General features: G+C 41.8%; 1 long non-coding RNA gene across 3 annotated transcripts; it reads left to right on the top strand.

Annotated features, from left to right (window-relative positions):
• Positions 1-22,093: 22,093 nt before the first annotated feature.
• LOC106036037 (uncharacterized) lies at positions 22,094-24,958 on the top strand. Of its 3 annotated transcripts, XR_010825569.1 has the most exons (4): positions 22,094-22,308; positions 22,419-22,450; positions 23,025-23,367; positions 24,568-24,958. It is a non-coding gene; the product is annotated as an uncharacterized lncRNA (long non-coding RNA). The 3 variants fall into 3 exon arrangements; XR_010825570.1 differs by lacking the exon at positions 22,419-22,450 and having other exon boundaries at positions 22,096-22,308; XR_010825568.1 differs by lacking the exon at positions 22,094-22,308 and having other exon boundaries at positions 22,317-22,450.
• The last annotated feature ends 701 nt before the right edge of the window (positions 24,959-25,659 follow it).

Here is a 25,659-nt window from a genome sequence, read left to right on the forward strand (position 1 = left end):
CATATGTAGCCACTTCTAATGTCTTACATCAGTTCAGGAGTTATAAACAAAAGTGAGCAGGAGGACAGGGTAGCAGGGAACGGATAAGTATGCTCTGCTGAGGAGAAGCTTTAGATGGGTAATCACGTGGCTTTGTGAACCAAGAAATAATACCAGATCTGCCATGGCAGGGATTCAGCGCGGCCCCATTACAATTAATGGCGCTCTGCTTAGTTACAGACTTGAAGACCTGGGCACCCGCCAGCAGTCCGTTGATTAACACTGTTAACACCTTTTCTTCTCGGAGCAAAGTCAGGCAGAACGGCTGAGCTGGTCAGGGAAAAGTGCATTCCCTCATTTCCCCAATCCTTCTCCTTCTTGCTTCAGGCTGGGAGGTTGGGTTTCTGGCTCACTGAAGGGTTGACATTTCGGTTCTCTATCGTAGTAAAAGCCTCTTTTTTTTTTTTTTTTTTTTAACTGGGTTAATGTTCTGCAAGCTTAACTCAGTTTGCTAACAAAGGTCAAACGGACACGAGCTGGAGCGGCGGAGGTGGAGGTGGGGAGGGGGACACTGCCTCCTCTTGGCAGCAGAAGTTGAAAGGTCTGTTCAGCTTGTCTTTTCTAGCCGAGGACTAGTTGTGGTCCTGTAAGCTCTTACAAAATATTTGTGCGTATATGGCTTTTAATTATTCAAGCTGGCTTTCGCAGCACAGGATGCCAAGCGTTCGTTTTAGTAATGCAGTACAAGCCGCCTTCGACAGGGCAGGGCTGGGTTTGGTGTTTCAGGGCCACTGCATGCTTGCGGAGGGGTCCTGCTCTCCAGGGGCTCTCTCTTGTCCAGCAGCCCAGACCTCCAGGTGTCCGAGGACTCAGACGTCATCCAGCCTGCTGCTGCTTGTCTCCATGCTCGCTCCAAACACCTTTTTCTCACTTAATAGTTTAAGCGCTCAGTGAACCGCTTCCTCCTCCATATTTATGAATGTGCATTTATGAATGTGAGGGGCAGGGGAGGGTGCTTTCTTTTGTTTTTACAGGCTCGGATGTTGATGCTTCTGTATACTTGTGCTAAGCATCTGAATGTCAGCATGTAAATGAACTGATCTTAAGTGTCTGGCATCACCTACCATCCCACCACAGGAAAACTTCATCATTCTTTGCTTCCCACTTCTACTCTATTGTTTAAGGCAGGTCTGCCCACCCTTTAATCATAACTTGTACTGTTCCTGCAGCCCTCCATCAACACAGTTCATTTCCTACTCTGTTAATACCCAACGTATAATTTGCTCCATTGTCTTTCTTTCTTACGTCTGATTTTTTGCATGTGTTTCTATTGTCCAATAAAAAACTCAGGGTGTGGGAGATAAAGTTTCTCTAAAACAAAGCTACAGAATACTTCCTTAAAGCATGTCAGGATGAGCTTGCCTTTGCCACTTTGAGACCACAGCACAGGACTGTTTTACCCCACCAAGAGAACCAGAATTAAAGGCATCTCCAGGCAAATTTGGTGCCAAAGCCCCGAGCTTTACAAAACCATTCAGATGACAAACTGGCTAATCCAACTCAACACTGCCTTCACCCAGCTTTAAGCACTGGGAATCTCATTATGCCCTACTGGCATTTCTTCATCAACCATGAGAAACAGCTCTGTTCGGCACTGCCTGAGAGATGCTGCAGTTATGCATTCATCTGCAAAACTACATCAATAACCTCTCAAAATTTGGAAATGTAGTCATTTAATAAGTAAGCTAAAACTAAACGTATGTTGACTTTGGAAGTGCATTTGCATCTGCTGGTATTATCAAGAATACACACACACATAAACTTACCTGCTTCAGGTCCAGTTGGAAATCAAAATAAATGGGCAGACATATCCAAAAATCATTTCTTATTCTAACTGTTGAACGCCTGTGAAACAAAAGGTAGTCTTTTGTTAGCATATTAACTAAAGATGCTGAAAAATACACAACTACTGAAACCAATTACCTGTTATCTGGGACCAGGAGAGGGTAACACACACTTGCAGATTAGAAAGGTGTGGCCCTGGGAACATTCTCACTTCTTTCCCAACCATTCAGGAAGTCCTTCTGGAGTTTCAAGCCCTACACAGAAAAAACATGAAAAAACAGAAAATTACCTAGGTTTTTCTTGATTCTTTCTCACTTCCCCTACAGAAACAAAGAAAGTCTTAGAGTTATGAAATTCTTTGCTTTCTCCCAGAGGGAAGAAACTGTCAGGGATAATAAGTGACCTTAACTTGCCTTCAACTGCATGGAGTTTCAATGTGTTTCTTGTCTGTTATTGTAAAACAAGAAAATAAAATATCAAATACTGTTCTTTGTGTGATTTTTCTGGGTGTACCATGCAAATGCGGCTGCATTTTCCTCCATCAGAACGGGATCTGACCTATGAATTTGGCTTGCTATCCACATTCAAATAGCGATTGTCTTGTGGCACAGAAATTGAATGACAACTTTAATTTATTGTATGACTTTTTCTGATTCTTTGGACTTTTTTTCACTGATCTGGTTGTTAGCTTTGTGTTGCACCTGTAACACAAAGCAGCCATAAATCCAATGTCCTCAGCCAGTTAAACCAGGTTTATAGTTACTCTTGTGCCAGCAAACAGGCCTGAAGCAACTAAATGCATCAGTGAATATGAGTTTCGATGCAGACTGATCTCACCGTTCTTATAAAAATAGAGATTACACAAATACATTGTGAGATGCATTTTAAAATATTTAATAGGAATTTGCGAAAGGAAAGTGACTCAATACTTATTAGTATTTTAGTAGAAATTAGAATCAGATGTACTAGTTTTGCTGACAAATACAGAAAAATGCTGACAGGGAAAATAAAAAGACAAACCACATTTTTTTTATTTATTTTTTGTAATTAGAAACTATACATTATGTTTTTAATCTAAATATAACCTTGGAGAAAATTACTATCAATTTAGAGGAGCCAGATTTTCTCAACTGATCATTTAATGATATTTTGTTTTGAAAGCATTGAGTGTTCCTCATAACATCTTATATCAAGAAATAACTAATTTTTTAAAGATCCAGGAAGACCACTGTTCCACTGAGTTTAATTTCTTTTATAATAATTCTAGGCAGAAGAAAAAAAAAAAAAGGAATTAGATGAGCTGAATTTTCTGAATACCTGCATGAGATAACCAGAGATAAATTGTATCCAAAAAGAATTGCCTTTTGTTTGTCTGAATAATTAGACTTAGGGTTTTCTTCACTTTCAATCCTACTTCTGCTCCAAATTTGCTGCATAGCTTTGGTTGACTTGTCCGTATCTGCCTTCATTTCTTCCTCTGTAAAAGGGAATTAAAGGTATGCATTATCAGGAGCACTGTAGCTATTTTCACATTTAACCAAATATTTGTAAAAGTGCTCAGAGACTTGTTGATTAGACTGCAACAAAAGGGTAAAAATAAAATGTCCTCTTTATATTTACCTGCAGCTAAGCAAGCTTTTATGGTCTGTTCCCGCATCAGGTAGAAGTACTTGATTTTTATCAACAATTGAACATTGTTTTAATTCCATGATAAACTGGGGAGATGAAGTCAGAAAACTGTAAATCATGGATTGGTCACAAACAAAATAACTGACCCAGCTCACTGGATCAGGCATGCTATAGGCAAGTGAAAATGCAGTTCAACTTCATATGCTTATATTCTTCAGCAAGCCAAATTTTGGGGGGAAAAACATATTTAATTGCAATTATGAGAAAGTAATATTTACATATGCAAATGTAAGATTTTGGTTTCTGTTTGTGTAAATCTGAACCAGTATTCCTAGTAAAGGGATTTTTGCCATTCCTTGAGTTTCAGGAAGTTGTGCTTTCCATGAAAGCATCTAGATGTTTTTCCATGAGTTTTTACAGGATAACTTTATGGTCATGACTAAAGACTTACAACAACATTTTACAGTTCATTTAAAAAAAAAAAAAAAAAAAAAAAGAAGTGCCTCAGTGAAGCCCTGTTTGCAATATGGGTATATATTGGAGTAGAGAAAAAATTGTGTTTTTGAAATTTTCTGAATCAGTAGTTACTATTCCACACCTCTGTATAAACATTATTAGTAAAAGAATATCATACATTCAGCTGTCTTACCACTTGCTACATTTTCCTCTTTAATGACTAGAATATGTTTAGATTTCTTTGTCTTACTTCATCGTTCTTGGTTTAGGTCTGACTCTCTTCATTGGTTTATTCTTGTTCAGTTGCTGCATTAATTCCTTCAGAAAGAATTCTGTTTGCTTGTCTGCTACCTATGTAAAAAAGTCTTGTGTTTAAAAGTGCAAAAGAAACCAAGCCAAATACTTCTTATCTTTAGAGAAGGCGGCATGAGGAAGCAGATCTTTTCTAATGAATAATGGGAACCACAGCATTACTATTTTATTCTAAGAGGTGAAAGATTTATACTTGATTCTACCTTTACTTAATTGCCAACACTTCATCATTAAGCAAGCATGTTTTTGAACAGGAAATTCCTATGCTGATTTAACCACTTACTTATCAAACTTCGTCTTTCTAGTTTTACAACTCCTTTGGTATCAAATCCCAAACACATCAAAATATATCAAAGCCTCATATGAAGCTAGAAGAAGCTAACTGGAAGTGTTTGCTTTCTGTGGAATTGGTTGGACATAGGTCATCAACCACTCTATAGCCACCAGGTAAATAATTTTCAGAAAGTAATTTGAACTCATCTTGGGAAAGGAGTACAGGCTGGTTAATACAAGTTTTTACTGGTGATGGACCTCTTTTCCCAAATATTTCTGTGGTAACAGCAACAGTACTCATAAAACAAATACCAAACAAATACCAGCTAGGGCTGGCATCTTCACTGTTGATTTATTTAAAACATTTCAAGTTATAGGTACCGTGAAACACATTTAGACATTCCTGCATGGAGCCAAGAGTTGGACTCGATGATCCCCTCGATGGGTCCCTTCCAACTCGGGATACTCTGTGATTCTACGAACATTGCATGTACTCTGCAGAAAACAACATTATTGGGTAAGAAAACAGTGTTTCCACAAACATCCAAAGCTAACAAAGCCCATGCTTTAAGTGGTAACTTTGTACCACTGTTGCTAATTATGACTTTGGAAAAGTGGGGCTGATAAAGTCTCTTCACAAAATCCTGATCATCTTCTTGACTGTCTGTGCATGCTTTGAGGAGAAAATAGAATAGATAGCATAGATGGAATCCATATAAGAGAAGTAGATTCACTGAGAGTTAATTTTATTAATATGTTGTGTCTGTTCTCAGATTTTTTTCCACCTTTTCTGTTATCCACAGAGAAGCTAGGGAAGCAAAAGGCATGACAAAATAAGTTACTCAGTACGTTTCCCAAGAAAAGTCCTGCCTGGGACAACTTTCCATGTTCCCAAGCTTTGTTCTACCATTTTGCTTTTTCTCTTATGTTACACTAAATTTCTCTTTCTTCCAATCTTGTTCTATTATTCAAACAAATACTTTCCACCTTTCTATATTGGTAGGCAGATTCTACTTTCCACATGATTCTGTTCACCTCTCTCTAATAGTGCTGATCTCTTGCTGCTGCTTTCCTAAAGCTTGTGTTGCTATTGACTGCACAGCTAGAAAACTGTTTAGAGATATGGGAACGTCAGTACCCAGGACTGCATGGAATATTACAAGAATGTTACTTGAGGAGTAAAAAGGTTTTCTGTGAGACAAGATGCCTCCTGTATGTGGACTGCATTAATATTGCCACTTTTTTGCTGTTACATTGCCAACTAATACCACAGATGGCAAGCATGCACCAACTGGGTTGTAATTGTACTGGGGGTTTGTATTTCCATTTCGTGTTAAGTCTGTTTCTATAAAACTATCCTCCCTTATTCAGATTTTGTGGGAGGCACATTGCAAATATCTATAAATAATTTAGGTGAACATTTACTCATTTTCATTTATTTTACTCTTTTATTAATGTCTCTGTTTTTGTTTAACTTCTCCCCATGTCTATGTACATGTTTCAGCTGTTAGCATTACCTATACAGGAGCTGAAAGCATTATCTTATTCTCTCTCTTTCTGTTGTTTCATCTTCCAGACGAAGCAATCCCATGCCCTGTTTCCAGGGAACTCAGTTCTACTGAACTACTCTGCCACAATAAAGAGGATTTTCACACCTTTGAACAGAGCATGAATATTGCCAGATGCCAATTGCACAAAAACATGGAGTTAAACCTTCCTTAAACTGCCTGCGTGGAGGCGGGAGAGAGAGTTATGACTGCGGGCTGCAGTTCATGGGTGTTCAAGAAGAGCTCTGTGCATTTGTGTCCTGCCACTTGCTGTGCTCTCCAGGCTTGTTCCTGGGGAGACCAGCTTGTCAGGAGAGCATGAGTGCAGAAGCTAGGAGGGTCAATCGGTAACCAGTTGAAGGTTCAAACCTGGGGGACTGATTCAAAGGGTTGTGGATTGGGGCAGCCCTATAATCTCTCCAAACAAGTAGGAACAACCAAGGTTGAACACCTGACCACAGCACAGGTCATATATGTTGGCAACCTTTAGGAGAGCTAGACAATATGTAGTGTTTTTTAATATTTTTAGTGCCTTAAACTTCCTAAGGTTTATAAATACAAAAGAATCCCCTCAAAATTATGTTATTCTGCTCTTGTTTGTGTGTCTTGATACCACTGAGATTTGTTAGGAAAGCCTAGTCAGTGGACAATCTTTTAACATTGTACTGCATTTAAAACAAGAACTGTGGGATTCCACCCAGAAAACATGATTTTTCTCATATCCTTGCATAAATTAGAGATGAAACTCACAGAAAAGTTTACCCTGTGATTGTTGGGAACCGTGAGATGAATTTAGGGCAATGAATCCACAAAATAGAAAAAAAAAAATCCACAAAAAAATCGACTTTTAGCAGCGCGTAGCATGAACCAGAAGGGTAGGTATGGAGCTAGTGATTGAGGAGAGTTCCTGTATTTCAGCAAGACACCACTTGTTTGAACCCCATCTGAGGAGACTTGCAATTTGTGTCTTAGATATGAAGCAGGTGACAAATTAATCCAGATGACCATTAGTCATTTCATTCAGCACAAACCCGCTGACTGTCAGACATTCAGAGTTAGTCAGTTACCAGAAGACTTCAAAGAGACCACTGCACCCTATGTACCCAGAATCTCTTGACTGTGTGGATTTTCAGTGCAACCCTGTGTTGAAATATGAGTGCGCTGATCCAAAAATTGTAGCGGTATATGATGGGGCTAGAAAACCTACAAGAGCCCAGTAAGAACAGGAAACAATATCAAAATAGGCTGCCTGGGCTAAGCCATGCCACCGGGCCACGCCATGCCACTGGGCCGGATGCTGGGCCTGCAGTATGGATAGCACAGGTCCAGCAGGGTGCCCAGGCTCAGCCCAGGCTGCAGAAGGCAGCTGCAAAATGGACCTTAGAGAGGGCATTGTTTCCTCCCTCTTTTTGGCTGCTCTCCTGAGAGTTGCTGGTGGAGCTGACCTTAACCCAGTCCCCTGCACAGGGAATGGACTGAGAGAACAGCCGGCTGATATTGGTGCTGGAGTAGGGCACAGGCTGCAGTAGCCTTATGATAAGCACTGGAAAGATGGACCTCTAACGTTTCTGTGCTGTTGGACCACACCATCATGATCAGCAGCATTTTCAAGCAGTCAGACAGAAGGACATTTGAGCTGCACTGCCTCAGATGAACTGGGATGCTAAACACAGCACAGGAAGGCGGTTGAGGGTTATCCAGAGGCAAATGTCTTACTCCTGGGAGAGGGACAATCCTGTCCTAATAGTCTCAAGGACAATAGGGTTCTTTGCTCAGACTCCTATCTAGATGGGTCAACCAGGCTGCCTGTCAGGCTCTGAATGGGTGCCAGAACTGGCTTTGACTGCACTGAGATTTCACATTTTTGCATGTGAATAGAGAAATCCAGTACCAGTGTTTCTGCATGGAAGCACTTCATCATCCTCAAAGGGCTGCAAGAAGGACCAGCAATAATCTTTTACCAACTTATTCAGATACTGCCTTCTGGAGGTAGAAAGTAGGCTAGCAAAAATGCTTTCAGTTGGCTGGGGTTAGCTTGCTTTACCTGTGAAGGAGGGGCAATGCCAAGTCCCTGGAAGAGGTAATCACAGAAATCAGCCTTTACAGCCAGGAAGGACTTGTGGTACAAGCCCAGTAAGACAGGATTGCATATCTGTCCATCTGTATACTCAGACTATCTTGATACGTCCAGGTGCAGGCTGTCCAGAGGTAAGTGGAAGATGTGACCTATATCCAGCAGGCTGAGGATGGAGGGCTTAGTCCGCTCCTACTGGGGCAGACCAGCCCCATATGGAGTATGCTGCTGTGAATGCATTATATGCTGAAATGTGGCTAGGCAGTACATAGGTTAATGGTGCAAGTGTTTATTAATGGTGCAGTGTCTCTTGCTCACAGCAACCCCGCAAAGCTCTGAGCAGGTCAGATGTACACCCCCAAATCGGTCTCTCCCTCCTAGGAGCAACAGTTCTCTGTTTTCAGCCAGGACATTTTCATATCCTGTTGTCCTGGGGGCATTCAGCGTCCTAATGCAGAAGGTTAACAGTCCTGTGAAATGCCCCTGAAACTGGCTGTCCATTTTTGTAGATGCCATTATGCTCAGAGCTGCATACCCAAAGCTAAAACCACAAAGGGAAAGACAGTTAGACTGTCATGCCTGTTATGGGGTAACATCCCTAACACTGGCATCTTCTTCAGGGTGCTCTTGGAAGTGAGAGATGTCCTGATTGCCCTCCCATCACCCGAGTAAAAGGAAAGGGAGCAGAAAAAGAAAAGTCTGAAGAAAAAATTCTGTGTACCTCTCTCACAGGTGCCTAAAAGATTGAACTTTCCTTAACAGCAGGAGCTGTAGACACATGCTTGGACACATGCTCGCAGGTTGGTTTAAACCCAGAAGGAAGAAATCTCTTCAGTGGAACTTTCTGAAAAAGGTAGCTGTGATGCACAATGGATGAGAATCTCGGCCAGCCTCACAGTGAACGTGTTACATAGCGTGAAATACCTCTCGTGGCTGTGATCTGCAGGCCTCCAGAACAGCAGAGTCAGGTGGCAAGTTGCTGATCTGTAGAACAAAGATGAAGGTTGAGGAACCTTGCTTTCTCCTCTCCTCTCCTCTCCTCTCCTCTCCTCTCCTCTCCTCTCCTCTCCTCTCCTCTCCTCTCCTCTCCTCTCCTCCTCTCCTCTCCTCTCCTCTCCTCTCCTCTCCTCTCCTCTCCTCTCCTCTCCTCTCCTCTCCTCTCCTCTCCTCTCCTCTCCTCTCCTCTCCTCTCCTCTCCTCTCCTCTCCTCTCCTCTCCTCTCCTCTCCTCTCCTCTCCTCTCCTCTCCTCTCCTCTCCTCTCCTCTCCTCTCCTCTCCTCTCCTCTCCTCTCCTCTCCTCTCCTCTCCTCTCCTCTCCTCTCCTTTCCCTCTCTCTTTTTCCTTCCATTCAATTCTCCATAATAACATTGAAGTTTTTTTAGGTTACTGTCTCCAAATTGCACAATTCAGAAGCTACCTTCTAAGTGTAGGTAGCCACTGAAGGAACTGGAAGGAACACTGTTCCAGAGAGTGCTCTGAATACACCTTTGGTTATGTGTAAGACTATGATCTTCACAGCCTCTTATAAACAGCACATACTGTTCTCCTGCCAGTATTTCTTTCCCCCAGGAGTACAGCTGTTACAAATTACCTTGAGTTGAAGCTATTTTCTAGTGGGATTCTGGATCAAAAACTTGATTTTCCTGCCTGGCTTTTGCATAAAACTCACAAAAGTCTCGTGACTGAGCCAACCAGGAACTGTCTAACATCCGCAAATACAGGATCAATGGGGACTTTTGACAGAACTATAAAACACATGCTGAAAGAAAGATACACAGCAGCACAATGTATACTAACTGCTGCTAAGGGAGGTGAGGCACTGGCACAAGCTGCCCAGAGAAGCTGTGGGTGCCCCATCCCTGGAGGCGCTCAAGGCCAGGCTGGATGGGGCCTTGGGCAGCCTGGTCTGGTGGGAGGTGTCCCTGACCATGGCACGGGGGTGGAATGCTGGTCTTTAAGGCCCCTTCCAACACAAACCTTTCTATGACTCTTTGATTCTATGATTCATATCCTCCTAGGAAGTACCACAGGCCTTGATGGGATTTCTGCCCCCAGTGTCTGCTAGGAATGTTTGCCCGTAAGAATAATTGACCTATACAAGCGATTTCTTTTCAACACGCCAAAATGTATTCAGATCTATTCTGTCTTATGTTCAAATGCTGGTGGGTGGTTATGACAGATCTGTAAAAAGCCTAATGTAGCCACTGCAAGTGCTGTGGAAGAGTCAGCTAGACTTTAAGGCTGAAATCAAAAACTCTTCCCTACCCTCCCTCAAGTCTTGTGATCCATGCAGACAGATTACTTATGTCATCTCATAGGTGAGCATAAAAGAACCTTGCCAAATACCTAATGTGACCTACTAAAACCTGTCCTGGAAAAAGAAACAGAGAGAACTACAGATCTCTGCCAAATCAAGATAGTTCTCCTGCCTGGTGCAGACAGAGCAGCCACTGTACTTCTGTGGTACCTTTGCTGATATTTCTGTTATCACATCCAGAAAATCTCTGAGCTAAGGTAAGATGTAGACCATGAAGCCCTGAGGCTTTCTGACAAGTATTTTCAGACTTAGCTATGTTCAGTCTGAGGATGAGTGCAGAGCTGGCATCCCTATGCATCCTTGGTCTTCACCATCTTCAAGATTGTAAATACCACATCCCAGTTTGATATTTACTCAGGCCTGTCTTAAGAAGATATCAAAATGCTTATGGAAGGTCAGAGGCATAATGATCTCTGTCTTTATGAAAAAATACTGGGAAATTCTTCTCACAGTTGCTGTTTGCTGTGCGTAGGTCTACAACTAAGTCTGGGATCAAGGTATCTCATCCTTGTTCTTAGTATTTCTCTACCTATTTAAGTGATGTGATCATCTAGGGCAGTGTGAGTCCTAACCAGCTCCTGATGGTTGTTCTGTATTCACTGCAAACAAGGGCTTCAACCTGCTCAAGCGTGATACTAGCCAATGTCCAAGTTCTCCTGAAGGGACAATCAAGCACAGCCTGCTGTTTCTCAAAGTGGTTGCCTTATTTCAAAGCCCAGTTCCTCAGGATAAAGAGGCAGGTGTGTTCCTCTTTTTCCTTGTGGGCAATTATAGATGGTCCATCTTGTGCTGTGCTACCTTCCATGGCTGCAGTGACGGGCTCCATGAAGGATGCCACTACAAAAAAAAAAAAAAAAAAAGAAGAAGAAAAAAAAAATCTTTCAGAATCCTGAAGGAAAAATTCTGTGCTTCTCCATACAAGAATAATCCTGACTGGAGGGAAAAAAAAAAAAAAAGTGCTTTGGAAGAGAGAATCTGCCATTCTGGAAGAAGACCATCCAGAACGACCCCCAAGTCCACAATGAGGACTGAATATAAGAGGGAAGTAGCTCAGACCTGTAAGTGAATCTTTAAACATACACAGCTGTATCTAAAGGTGTTGGGACTAGATCCGGAAGACATACCTGAGTGCTACCATCCTTGCTAAGGTAGTAACCATTTCTGCTGTTGCTGACCTGAAATGACCCTGAAGACTCACTGGCTCTGATCTCAGCTCACAGTAGACTACTTGCACCTGTGACCAGCACCAGCAACCTGCTCCCCCACATCCCACCCTACAGCAGAGCAGCAACAGCTTCCTATAAGAAGCAGTTGGAGTGGTCTTGGAGAAGACCCCTGCCCTTCAGAGCTTGGAGTGTTCTTCTATTCCCACAGTCTCTTCAAACTGCTCCATTAGGGCCTGCTCGGAGGACAGACTTTGTCCTGGGTTGCTGAATAAAAAGGATGTTTTCTTTTCAAGGAAGATCCTCGCTCTGTGACACTGCCCGCATCAAATGTGCCCTCTGCTTGGCTTTGTCCCAGATCATTTGAACTCAAAGCAACATGAAAGGGTGAAACTAGGGAACAGGAGTCCCGACAGGATGGTTTGAGAGATGGAAGATAGAGAGTTCACTGCAAAAAGTCTTCCACATTCTCCAGAGACCGACTGATGGACAGATACCCTCTTGGGCAGGCAGACTGGCTCTGTCAGCCTTAAAGGGCAGGTAGCTGGAACAGGCTTTTCACATGAGGAGTGCATCAGCTGCAGAAAAAAAATAAAGGGGGGGGGGGGGGGGAATGTAGTAACAACCCTCATCTGACAAACATTTAGTAGAGTATTGCATAAAGCTGTCTGCTACAAGATGACTTGAAAGACTTGTTTCAATAGTGCTGTGTGGGAAACAAACAGAAAGACAGCTATTTTGTGTCACAAGACACATTTTTTTTCTTTTTTCCTTTTTTTTTTTTCCTCCTGTGTGTTAGCAAGTCTAAAGCTAGTATGTGCTCCAGAAGCTAGTGCATGTCTTACCCATTCTGCTAAACATAAGTCAGGGTTGCTGGAAACAGTTTTGTACAGCTTTTCTGCAGACAACTTCACCTGAAGTGTGAGATGCTAGGACAACATGTACCACTCATGCCTGTGTGTGTTTTTGGTTTGGAGGTTTTTAGGTGTCACACATCCCTTAGGAGGAACTAGAGGAATGCTGAGATCTAGTGCTGCGTTTCACACACCATGGTAGACCAAATCCTGCTCATCCACCACAGCTGACTGTCTGTTACCTAAGTTGAAATGATACACGCATAAATATTTACCCCTAAAACATATTGCACCATAAGTAGTGTTCACTTCTTCCTAGATGAAACTACAGCAGACATGCCTACGCTTTCCTGTGGAAGCCCCTGGCAGAGGAGCAGAGCGCATCTGTAGCTGTTCTCTTTCTGCAGACTGAGGCAGAAGAGGAAAAGGTTTGAGCTAAATATATGCTTCCTGGCCTGGGCCCACAGGCTGTCCTGTGACCGGCCCCATAGGTAATCTCAGCATCAAGGCTCAGGTCCAGCAGTTCTTCCAAGCCACTGAAAAACACTGGCGTGAAGAGCTATGTACAGCTAGTGGACTGAAACTTTCCCTGGAGTATTAGAAAGTTAAAAATGTTTACAAAGTATTGGGGTTTTTGGTTTGTTTGTTTTTAAGAAAAGATAGGAATTTCTACATGCTTTGGGACCTGAAGATCCATGCAAGCAGGTGGACTGAAAAGGGGTGACATTTAAATCAAGAACTTCCTGGGTTGGGATGTGTACTAATATACTGTAATAGGCAGTAGCTGCAAGCTACAGCTGTTCCTTCACCCAAGGATCTGACCTGATTTGCTGTTGTAAACCAACTTCCTGCACCCTCCTCCCTTCTTTCTCTGCCCATCCCAGCTGTTTTCTTTAAAAAAAGAGGCTTCCCTACTCATGCCTTCTGTTTGTAAGCTTCTGCTTTCTTCCCTCTTTTTTTTTTCTTGAAGAAATCTACCATGAGAACTGAGGCTTTGGTGATTATTTATTAATTTATTTGGTTCATTTTCCCCCTCCTACAAGGGCAAAAGGGAGTTTGTCTTCAGATGACTTGAGGTTTCTGCTGAGGTAGATGCTGGCAAGGTACATAAAGAGAAATACTATGGCTTGTCAAAATGTTAATGTCGGTAAGTAAAAAGTAAAATGAAAAAAAAAAAACAACAATTAAAAAAATCCTTAAAAATCCAGCTTCTCACAGACTGTGCTGCAATCACAAAAAGTAATACTTTGAAAAAAAAATTGCAATAGCCATCTCCTTCAAAGTCCAGTTTATTTCGTCGTCATACACCAAGTAAGGTACTGTACCCCATTTTTAAAGGAACACAATGTACCTTCATCCTTAGCAAGGAAGGCTGACCTCACAGAGCCCAGCATGGATGCATGGTTTATATCCACCTGTTTCCTGCTGCAGCTAATCTGATGGAACATCTCGCTTAAAAGCACAAGGCTGAGATTGCAAAGCAGCAGTTTTGCCCTTGATTGCAACACAGGTGAAGTACAGTTAATACCTGTGACGTGGCTCTGGCTATCAGCTGTAAGAACTGAAATTTCCCAAAGCAAACAGGCCGTGAGCCGAGGGCCCCTTGCTGGGGGCACTGCCCCGGGGTGTGTTGGATGCGGCCAGCCCTTGCTGCAGGGCAAGCTGTTTCTGTGGTGGGTGGGGAATGCAGAGGGCAATAAAGCGAGCCTGGAGACACCTCTGCTTTCTAACCCCCGTGCATTTTTTCCCCCAGTGTAGATAAGATCCCAGACATTCCTGTGACTGGAGCTGCTGACCTATTGGGCATTGTACTGTCACGGTGCTGCTCCACGCTACGTTAAGCTATGTGTATGTGGAAGACAGAAACTGTGTGGCCGCTGTACTTCTTGTTACGAACATAAGCAAAAACCCAAAGAGTGCTCAAACCAAAATCTTTGCTGAAGGCACAAAGAATGACTGTGCGAGGGCATGATTCAAAGAGGAGCTGTGCATTTAAGGAGTTGGTTTAAAGATCTTTTTTTTGTGGATGGGAGGTGTTTGTGTATGTAAAGAAGCTTAATTAAAACCAGGAAAAAAAGTCAAGCTATTTATGAAATCTAGGTATTCTTCAAAAAAAAAAAAAAAGTTGGAATCAGCTGTTATGTGGAAAAAATATAATTTGTTAAATTAAGAACTTCTGTTTCATTAATCCTTTCCCACCTCCCCTTGTTTTCTGGCCAAAATTATTAAAATTGATTCAACTCTAAGAAATAGGATTTTCAGGAAATCACATTTTTCCCTGTAATCCAAAACATAGTCAGGCAGTTGGGAGACAATCTTTTTGATAGAATTTAAATCGCTCATAAAAACTGAAATAAAAAACATGGGATTTTCTCTGTTTTTTTTTTTTTCTGTCTAAAATTTATTTTTTGATCGACCAAATTGTCAATAGCAAGATTTACCTCAGGTGAAAAAGGTTTTAGAAAAGGACTCAATGGGAGTAGAAACCAAAAAGTTATTTAAAAAAAAAAAAAGTGAAGAGATATGTTTTTGTTAAATTTGGAAAAGAAAAAATGAGAGAGAAGGTTTGCATGTTTGACTCCTACATAGGTAAATAAATAGATACATAGACAGATGTATGCCTTTGAAGAACAAAAGTATGTGGGTTTAGTGAAATATTTGATGCTATTCTAGTTGTCCAATATTACCCAGTGAAAGAGCTTTCCTGCATAAAGGTGAAATATATATATATGCATAGTTCTACTGCGTATCTGGTTAAAGGTTGCATTCCACTAAAGTAAATTGAAAAGATTAAAGTAATTGGTTTTGCCTCCACCTAACTCCTGACAATAAATAGACATTTATGATCACAGTAACATCAAAAGGTGTGGATTTTCTTATTCATTACTTAGATTTACTTTCATTGTTATACACACCACTTATTGTTATTTGAAAATGTAACTGTATGTATAGAGAACAGTGTATATTACCATTCCTGTTGTTGTAGTTTCTTTGTTTTGGCCATAAGCCCTTATACTATCAAGCAATATTTTTAATAAGATTAATACATTTACATTTTAAAGGCATGCACTTACTATTACATAGGTAAACTGAATGAATCAAAAGAGACAGAATAATCACAATTCTAGGCAATATTGGAAGGAGAGCTTGGTTTAGTTTATGGGTGTGTGAGAGAACAGTGAAATGGGATTGGGGGATATCAGTGGAGACGGGGATGGCTTGTCCCACCTAAAAATCAGATTATGAGTTGCCACCCACTTGGATTTTTCCCCATGAAACTTAGTCAAATCCGTTAGTCACGTCATTAACTCCAAGTAAGAGAGAAGTGGTATAACCACACAGTATTCTTTTTTGTTTAAAAGGGAGAATGAGGAAAATCTCCTTTGTTAACCTCATGCATTCTGTGCTGAAAAACACAGACTGCTATGCCTTGTCCCTTTGCTATATAGTAACATGCAACTCGTAAAGACTTACCAGATTGGATGGCACTACAAGCTTTTAAAAACACATATCTAATAATACTGATGTATCCAGCTAAATGTAGTAAATTCATATTGGTAGGAACTGGATGAAATTAACCCCAGGTGTAACCATTTAAAGGCAGTGCAATTATGCAAGGATTCAGTTGGATCATGACAGACATACATTTCTTTCAGTCCCTCACAATTACACTAGCTCAACATAGATCCAAGGGAATATATGGATGTTGCTTTAATAAAATTTCAAGGAATTGTAAAGTCAAAGGTGGTTTCAGGACAAATCAGGGGAAGATGATATTAAGAGTCTTAGAAAAAAATTAAGACATAAGCTAGAAATAACAGAAAATTAATTAACATGAAATTAATGTGGGATGTAATCAAAAATGGAATGGAAAAATCAGAAAACTTCTTCACATTAAAATTAATTTAGGATGAAAAAGGTCTATTGACTGGATGAACCTGCAGTGGGATGTCTGTGTAAAACAGTCTAAAGCTCTAAATATTTGTATAGTGCTCCCAATTCAAAGAGAGAGCAGGGAGGTGCTATCTGGGAGGTGTACAGGGGCACTGCTTGAGCACACAGGGGTGGGGTTGGGAAAACCAAAGCTCAGTTGGAGGTGAACCTAGCAAGGGATGTGAAGGGCAACAAGAGAGGTTTCTGCAAGTACATCCACAGAAGAATGAGAGCTAAGAAGAATGCAGGCCTGCTGTTCAGTGAGGCTGGCGACAGTGACTAAGGATAAAAAAGGCTGACGTACTCCGTGCCCTTTTTGCCTTGTTTATCACTGATAAGGTTTGCCGTCAGGCCTTTGAGGTGCCTGAGCCTCCTGGCAGAGTCTGTGGGAGTGCAACCATACCCACAGTTGAGGCAAATGGAGTTAGTGAGAGCTTCAGCTGATTAGCCATAGACAAGTCCATGGAAACAGATGGGAGGCATCCAGGGGTGCTAGGGGACCTAGCTGATGTCACTGCAAAGCCACTCTCTGTTGTTGGTCATGGTGGAGGTTCCCAGTGACTGGAAAAATGCAAATATCACACCCATCCTCAAAAAGGGCAAGAAGGAGGATCTGCTGAGCTAGAGGCTGGTCAGCCCTGCCTCAGTCCCTGGGAAACTGATAGAGTGAATCCTCTTATAAGACATTTCCAAGCACAGGAAGGACAAGAAGTTGATTGGGAATATGGATTTACCAAGGGCAAATTGTGCCCTTCCAGCCTGAATGTTTTCTGTGGTGATATGACTGGCTTTGTGGATGAAGAGTGAGAAGTGGGTGTTGTATTCCGAGACTTAAGTAAAATTGTTTTCTTCAATAGCTTTATTGCAAAACTGATGAGATATGGACAGGATATGTGGATGGCAAGGCACGTGGGAAATTATCTGTGCTGCTAGGCTCAGAGGGTTGTTTGTAATCAGTCGGTGGTACAAAGTCCAACTGGTGACCAGTTACTAGCAGTGTTCCTCAGGGACCAATACTAGCACCAATTCAGTTTTATGCCTTTATTAATAACCTAAGAAGTGGGATTAAAGGGCACTGGAAGTTTCTACTGGGAGAGCAGTTGATACGCTGGAGGGCAGGGCTTTCCCTATAGGCCAACCCTATTGAGAGGGACCTTGGCAAGGGTTTAGCTAGCCACTCAGCTCTCCTAAGGCCACATCTTGAGTGCTGTGAGCAGTCCGGGACTCCCCTGTACAAGAAAGACATGGACTTATAGAAGCAAGTCTGGCACAGGACCATCAAGATGGTTGGGGCCAGGAGCACAAGGACACGTACAAGGGGAGACAGAGTGAGCTGGGACTGTTCAGACTGGACAAGAGGCAGCTCAAGAGGAATATTATCACTGTCTGGAGTGACCTAATGGGAGATTGCAGAGAAGATGAAGCCAGGCCTTCCTCAGAAGTGCCGAGTGACAGAACAAGGTTGAAACATGGGAAAACCTGATTAAATACTACGAAAAAACTATCACCTTGAGACTGGTCATACCCTGAAGGAGGGGTCCAAAGAGGCTGTGGGATCCCCATCCCTGGAGGTACTGAAAACTCAATGGCACAAGCCCTGAGCAGCCTGAGCTAATGGGCCCTGTTATGAATACTCAACAACCTCCTTTTTAACCTCAATTATTCTGTGATCCTACAGCTTCTCCTACATTCTGGGATGTCTGAATATTGTCTCAGTTTTAGTTCTTACATAGCGAAAAGAGGACAAATGTGAAATGATTCTAAGAAGAATGAAAAGACCACCAAAGGCTTGCACAGGAGTCATTTGCATAGCTGGTGCAAGGACATATCTGGGGAGTGAAATAAGAGGAAGAAAAGGTAGCCTGAGTTTCAGGTGGAATATCAGGTCTATTTCTCCACATTTCCTTTATTTATTGTTTTTTAGGATCCAAGCAAATCTTGCTTTAGCATACAGTCTCCCAGAACTTTGTCTTCTGTTCAGTTTTTTTTTTTTTTGGTCCAAATTAATGTAATGAAGAAGGTAATGCACCTAGCAGCCTACTTTGGGCTCAAAGTTAAACCACAAAAAGTATTTAGAGTAGAATTATTCTCTGTATAATCTTACACCCGCAATACAGTCATTTTTTTGGGAAGTTCCATGTTAGAGCATGTAATTTCAAGACCAGTCATAAAGAAGGGAATATATTTTTCCCATCCGTCTGTTTTTCTAAGGAATTGTCATAACAAGATAAAGGATATTAGCAGTTGAACATAAAGCTGAAAGTTCTGAGTTGAAGGTGCCCTTTGGTGCCTCATAAAGCCAAAACTTTGAATAGTAATATTACCTTTGGGCTGTTGAGCTACTACAGTGTTATTATTTTATAATCATATAATTAGTAGTTGCACAACTCTGTTCCGCTCTGGCATGCAGCCAATAGACTGTGCCCATCACGTGCTAGGCTGTGGCACTCACAGAGTTCAAGTTACACAGAACAGATTTTACATACAATAAGCATTTTAAACAAAGGGCTCATGGAAATAGTTACCAAAAGGAGATAATGCATTCAAGTGGACTGCAGAAATATAAGCGGAAAACATGAGGCTGTATATCTGGAGACATCCCTAGGCATCTCTGTGCGTGCCAACGTACTCCTTCATAGGGGTACAGGGTAGGACCTGAGCTTTCTTTTCTCCTTACCACTTGTCTTCATTTTCAGAGGAAACAAGGAAAAGGGTGTAGGTATAACTGGACTCTTCTGGATCCTGCAAGAATCAAAGGAAACACTGGCTCCAAGGGTGAAGATGTCCCTAAGGCAGACCACCTTCATACATATGGAATAATCTAATCACCATCCTGGCGTAGGGAAGTCACCTTCCAGTCACAGCCACAAATCTGATGAGAGGGGGATTGAAGTCTTTTTCCTTGTCCATGTCCCAGCTCACGTTTCCCAACCTGTGGCCCATCTCACTTATGGCACCTCCGCAACTGGGCATGACCAAAGGCTCCAAGTAACACACCCGAGAAGAACCAGAGCAGCTGGGAGCTGACAGGGGGCTGGAGAGGCTTCACTGAATTTGGGTACTTGGCTCTACAAGGAGACTTGAACTTGTTTTTTCTTGACTTCCTTCTCTCAGATGTTAAATGTCAGTAGACAGTAGCAGCCTGCTCAGTTTTGTGAGAATAAACACAAGTACACCACTCAGACACCAAGATGGGGAAGACAGATTATATTTTATACAAATAAATAACAACTAGGTCTTCTAGCAAAGGAGAGGAAAAAGAGAGAGTGAAGAAATTTGGCTTCGTTTGGCCTGACAGCGTACACGGCCATCACTATGTGCATGTTACACAAACCTGTGCTATGCTCTTTGCACAGCCCCAACACGGCCAATCTGCCAACAAGCAGTCACTGAGCAGCAGGGTGTACATCAGCACCTCTCATCCAGAAATGCTCTACAGGCAATGCTCTGTCTCAAGAGAATGGAATATCCATCAAGTATTGTTTTCCCCTGTCTTCCAATCTAAATTAACGTGTGGGAGAATGGGTAAAAACAGCTTAGTGACATCTTGTTATAATTTAGCACGTGTATTTGTACTGTTGGCAGCAGCCTTTTTGGATCTGCTCCATTTTTCTCCCGTTCCTTCTGCAATGTTCAATGTTCTGGTCACAACTGGGAGAACAAGTGGCATGGTTAACCATGTTTGAACCAGAATAATGAGTAAAACCTGCTGTCTCAAACAACAGGTTACCTATAAAAATAACTGCCGATATTAAATACAATAATACATAAATATTAAAGGGGGAAAAAAAAAAGCTATAGAGTTTCATAATACCATTCTTTTCCTCAGTCCTGCCCAGATGAGTGTGGAGCCATATCCCTGCATTTTGGAGACATAACCGTGTTGGGACCTAAGTTTTCCCTCTTCCTGTGACTTTGGAGAGCTCCTACAGCTGAGGGAAGCACCTGGATTCTCCCCTTCGTTAATGGTTAATGGAATTAAATCCCAGATGAAGTGATAAATCCTGCTTCCTCTTTCAACCTATACAGCCTTTTCTCTCCCCCTTCTCCCCCTTCCCAGTAGCAGTAATCAGAGAAGACAGTTAATTGGGGATTTACATTTCTTCACTGCCCCACTTCCCCTGCCCTTCCCACACATCACCTTGCACCTGCATTTGAGATTTCTCCAGATTTGAACAAAAGGAAGGGTCTTCACTGAGAACAATGGGGGTGCTGTGCGTATAAATAACAGCACGTCAAGTCGTGGTGTTTCTGTTGCTGGTTTTGTGCTTTTTCTGGCTGTAGGCTTAGTTTGCCTGGCATTCTGAGTGAATAGGATTGGATTTTAGGAAGGAGAATCCCACCTTTTGGTTCAGAAAAGCTGAGAGAAACTTCTACGTGACAAATCAGTCTAATTTCCTTCTGTGACTGGGGAACAGGCTTTGTGGAGAGAAGGTAGAGAGAGATAGACAGACAGACAGGGGTAGGACTTGATTCCAGATACAGATGTCTAAATTTAGGTTGCTGCCGTCTAGACGACCTTATGTGAGCAAAGTTTCTACATTAGCATGAGATGAATTGCCCTCCACCCACTGTTGCTTGTATAGTGGAGTCGTAGTCAGTAACACGAGCTTAAGATACCTGCATTTGGGGCTGATTCTCGCTTTTTGGCATTTTACCCTAGCCTGAGTAATGGTTTTGAATTCAGTTTTGAATTATACAATTTTCTTATTTTCTTCATTTTTAAAGATAACATTCTATTTTAGGGTTACAGAGACAGAGATAGAGCATTGGTTTTCGGTGACAGATTCATTTCATATTTGCATAATAATTTCTTTGATTACGTTTCTGTAAGTAAGCTAGTGAAATATTTTGATCTTGATAAAACTACCACAGCAGGCAGGATTGAAAACTGGCTTGGACAGCCATTCCTTGAGAGCAGTTTTCAGTGGTTTGCTGCCAAAAAGGGTGGCAAATTCTGTAGAAAAGTCTTCTACGGCTATAAGACGTCAAAAGCTGAGCACCAGTCATCCATGTCATGATTTTGTGAAAAAGATAAACATGGCCTGGAAGTATAAAGGAGAGGATTGTCTCAAATGGGGGAAGGAATCCTTCCTCCCTGCTTTAGCGTTGATGAAGCTGGAGATTTGGGCTCAGCATATCAGGAACTGATCTAGCACTTTTAAAGAAAGCCTAGAGAAGAGCAGTGAGAAAGACCAGTAGTGTAACCTCCCTCCTATGACTTTCAAGTAAATAGTACATAATTTAGTATTTTTTAACCTAAAGCAGATGAAGTCAAGGGGGAATGTGAATTCTGCAAGTGCACAGAAGATGGAAGGCATGTTCTCCACACCAATACATTTACATAATACAGCATGAATTTTAGGACAGCATGTTTAAAATGTATATGAGCATGTCACATTTTTTGTGACATCATGTCACAGTAGAACAGGAGTAGACAGTCTAATCTGATTTTACACACACCAGTTATTGGAAGCTAAGTAACCTCACCAGGCAAACATCTGATAAGAATGATCTAAGTACAGCTGATGCTGATTTGGGACAAGAGCCTGGTTTCTCAGGTGCAAAAGCAATTTCACAGGCAGTGTCACTGAATTTCTTTGAGGTAATTTCTGGGGAAGTTATGATTTCTAGCAACCACTTCTGAATTATGTCTATGTATGTATTTTCAGCATGACTTTACAGTTTCGCATCTGAAACGGGTTCATTTTTATTTGTCTGGTGTATACATCCTGAGAGTAACCTGCAGACTAAAGAGGATTCAAGCAACAATTGGTCCCCTGAAAGCACACAAACTAAATAAATGTTTATAAACCCCAAATGATGTCACTATAGTAGGTGAATGACAACAGAACAATGGGCACGGCTACACTCCTTTAAGCTGCAGCAATGTTCCCTAGCAACTACCAAGGAGCAGCCTTCGGAGGTATCGTGAGTGCCAACAGGCCATTATCTGACAAATGATTGAGAAATGATCTTAATCCTGTATTTCACAGAGGAGATATTGTAAATCAATTGCCTGTTTGTAATTTACAGATACCACTTTCTCTCTTTGGGTAAACTATTAGGTAAGAATTCCTCTGGGTAATAATTATGTTATTTCATTTTTTATTTGTGTTAGTATTAATCATATACATTTTATAATTTAAGGTATTTGAGTTCCAGGGGAATAGCATTAGGTAGCTGCTATGCTGTAAGAAAAAGCACACTGAGATGAAGTTTAACGTTAATCTAAAACTGATCTAATGGCTTCTAAAAACTCAAGCACCAGTTGCTTCCTTGGCTTGGGACTGCCTTTTGAAGCACATGGTTAGGCATAAGGCAATATGTAGGAAGAAGAAGAGCAAGGGCTTTATCTAAGAGGCCCAGCTATTTATCAAATCAGCTAATCATACCATACCAACCTAATTAATAATTATTGGTGCAAGGAATGCCATGGAATAGGCTACATAGATACCAAATGCTCCCAATAGTTGATGGAAAGCCATTCTCTACCCTTCTGTTTTGCCTGACCACAACAAGGAGCAGTTACCTCATTTTCACTGTACTCTCTGCCACTCAGCTACTCTATAAACCTGGGCAAGTCTCTTTACTATTTTGTAACACAAAGTTTTTCCTGCCCTACACTTAATTACATTGTAGGAGGTTGTGAAGCGCTCCGTGGACACATCTGGAAGTAGACAAGCAAAATATCCCCAACTTTCAACATCCAGCTCCACAGAGAATTGCCTAAATCAGCTGCTTCTCTGAAAACCTGTGACTCATCAAGACATTTAGCAGTGATTTCGGTCAGTTACTGAAATGAGCTTCAGGCCCTGTGTACACAGGTGCGTGAAGATTCAGACTAAGGCCTCCTCTCCAGCCTACGGTGAAGCCCCAACATACAGCCTCAGCCTGCACACCTCCAGTCATCTACGTGATCCTTCTTCAGCCATGGCCCCTGCTAATCCGGCCCGTAGTCTGTTGCATGAAATGCTAGCTGCATGTGAGCATTCTCCTTATTTTGTATTCCAGTTACCTATTATTTTGGGGAAGAGTTCTTGGTATTTTTTCATTATTTGTGTAACTGGGAGATACTGAATAATCAAGCTGGCAGAACTAAAGATCCACATGAATCAAACTGGGAAAGAATAATGTTCCCCACACAATTAGTCACAACTTTTATATAACCACTATTGGGAATTCCGCAGCTGCTTCTCAGCTTACTGCACTGAAAATGAACTCTATCTAAACGGGCTTTTTCAAAAAGAAATGCTCCTGGATATGTACATAACTTTACTTCTGCCCTGGCAAACACTGCTTTCAGTTAGTTTTGACAAAGGGGCTTTCCATTGACCTACTCCGTCTCCTCCCCAAGTAAGCTCATGAAATATTTGTTAGATTTATCATATGCTAGAGACTGGCATCTGCTTTTATCCTGAGACAGGAATTGTCATCCTTGCCATTTGTCACATTGTCACAAAGAAAGAAATTGTCATTCTGTGGTAGGTCAAAGGATTTGTGGCAACTTGTTTGGGAGAAGTAAGAGAAAGGGGCTAGAGAGTAAGATAAAAGAGTGATATATGCACAAAGTAACTCTAATGCACAGGGGTCAAATCATTCTAACTTAAAATTTCAGGACTAAAAAGAAGTGCAGAAATCTTGGGCTGCAGCAACATGTTGCCTTTGGCAGGCAAGTTCTGGTTGAGGATTATTTTCCTGTCCTTGGCTACTCTCTCCCCCACCACAGCACTTGCTGCCTCTGGAGAAATGTCACTGTGGCCCTGCTGTAAACAAGATCTCTGAAGTGATTTAACATGAATCCCTCACTTTTTTTTTTTTTAGTTCCCTTTTTTTTTTTTTTTTTTTTTTTTTTGATTTATATCTTTTCAGCCTAGATCATTTTAGAATGCAATCCTGATGCATAACTAATTGTACTGGGAGGACAAGCAGTGACATGGGGAACTGGGAACCAACATGTTTTGTAACACTGCCCTCATCTGACTAAAATCTGTTTTTTTGATGTCTTAAACTGTAGAGTACACTTTGCCTCAGAATTAAATAACTCATCTCCCATGTATTGCAATTCCACAAGAATTGCAGGGTGAGTAGGAGAGAATGGGGAATTGGAAACTAAGAGATGTGAAACATTAGAGATGGTAGAGGGAGGCAGAAAAGCAAGTAACATTTTTTTTTTTTTCTGAAGGCCAGGAGAAATGCTCAAGGGGAACAAAGCTATGTATAAGGTGGTTGTGTGGAGGAGCAGCAGGTGAATCAAAAGGGAGACGCAATAAAGGAGACAGGAACTGGAAAAAGATATGTACACATAATAGGGTGGCTGTGAAGCAATGCAGAGAACGTGGAAGACTAGAACAAGAAACTGCAATGATTTCATCTTGACAAGGTCTGGAACAGAGGAATTAAGCCATTGCCCACAGCTGGGCTTCACAAACAAGGGTGCTGTTTGACCTATCAGTACTGAAAGGTTGCAGACCTTGCAGACTTTATCAAGCATAACTGACCCTATACTTTAGATAGAAAAGAATCAAACTTCTGTAAGTAAAGTCTTATTGACTGGTGTGGTTATTTGCAGTCTGTTATTTTGGGTTCATAACCTCTCATCATGTCTCTTGTTTCGGACAGTGTTTCAGATTGTCTGGAAGAATCCATAGCTCTCCTACTTTGGGTTTTTTTAGAAGCAACAGGACAGCTTGTGGTGCCATGTCACAGCAGTTGCTTGCCACAGAAACCTCCTGGCTGCTCTTTTCTCTTTCTGCACAAGCTGTCACATTAATTGTTGCACCATGAGAGATCCTTCACAGCAGCAGTGGGGACCAGGACAAATTTTATCTCCACGTGCTAATTTGGACAACCATGAAAGCTGTCTTGACTTGTTACCCCGCAGCAAAAGACCCACCCTGGTCACTGCAGAAGAACTAAATTACCATGCAGCAACAACCCCCTGCTCAAGCTTGTGGCCCACCCTAAAAAGCAGCTGAAAGCCTTCTCTTGTGCAGAGCCAGACCTCTACAGCTCTATCACATGGGAAAGTTGCCTGCAGCTGTCATTTTTACGAGTTTTCCAGATGCTTTGCAGGTCCTTTTCAATGCCTGCAGGATCAGTGTAAGGTGAGCAAGTTTCAGTGAGTTCCTCTGCTGCTGTCTCTGACCGTGCACGCCACAGTTTTACAAGAGGCTATGCGCCTCTTTGGCCCACTGGATGACTACAGCTCCCCTTTAGCAACATCAGAGGCCTCATCTCGGAGGGTTAGCCCACGAGATAACAGGTGGGCATGAAA

The sequence above is a fragment of the Anser cygnoides genome, chromosome 1, assembly GCF_040182565.1.
Source record: "Anser cygnoides isolate HZ-2024a breed goose chromosome 1, Taihu_goose_T2T_genome, whole genome shotgun sequence".
In the NCBI taxonomy this organism is placed as follows: Eukaryota; Metazoa; Chordata; class Aves; order Anseriformes; family Anatidae; genus Anser; species Anser cygnoides.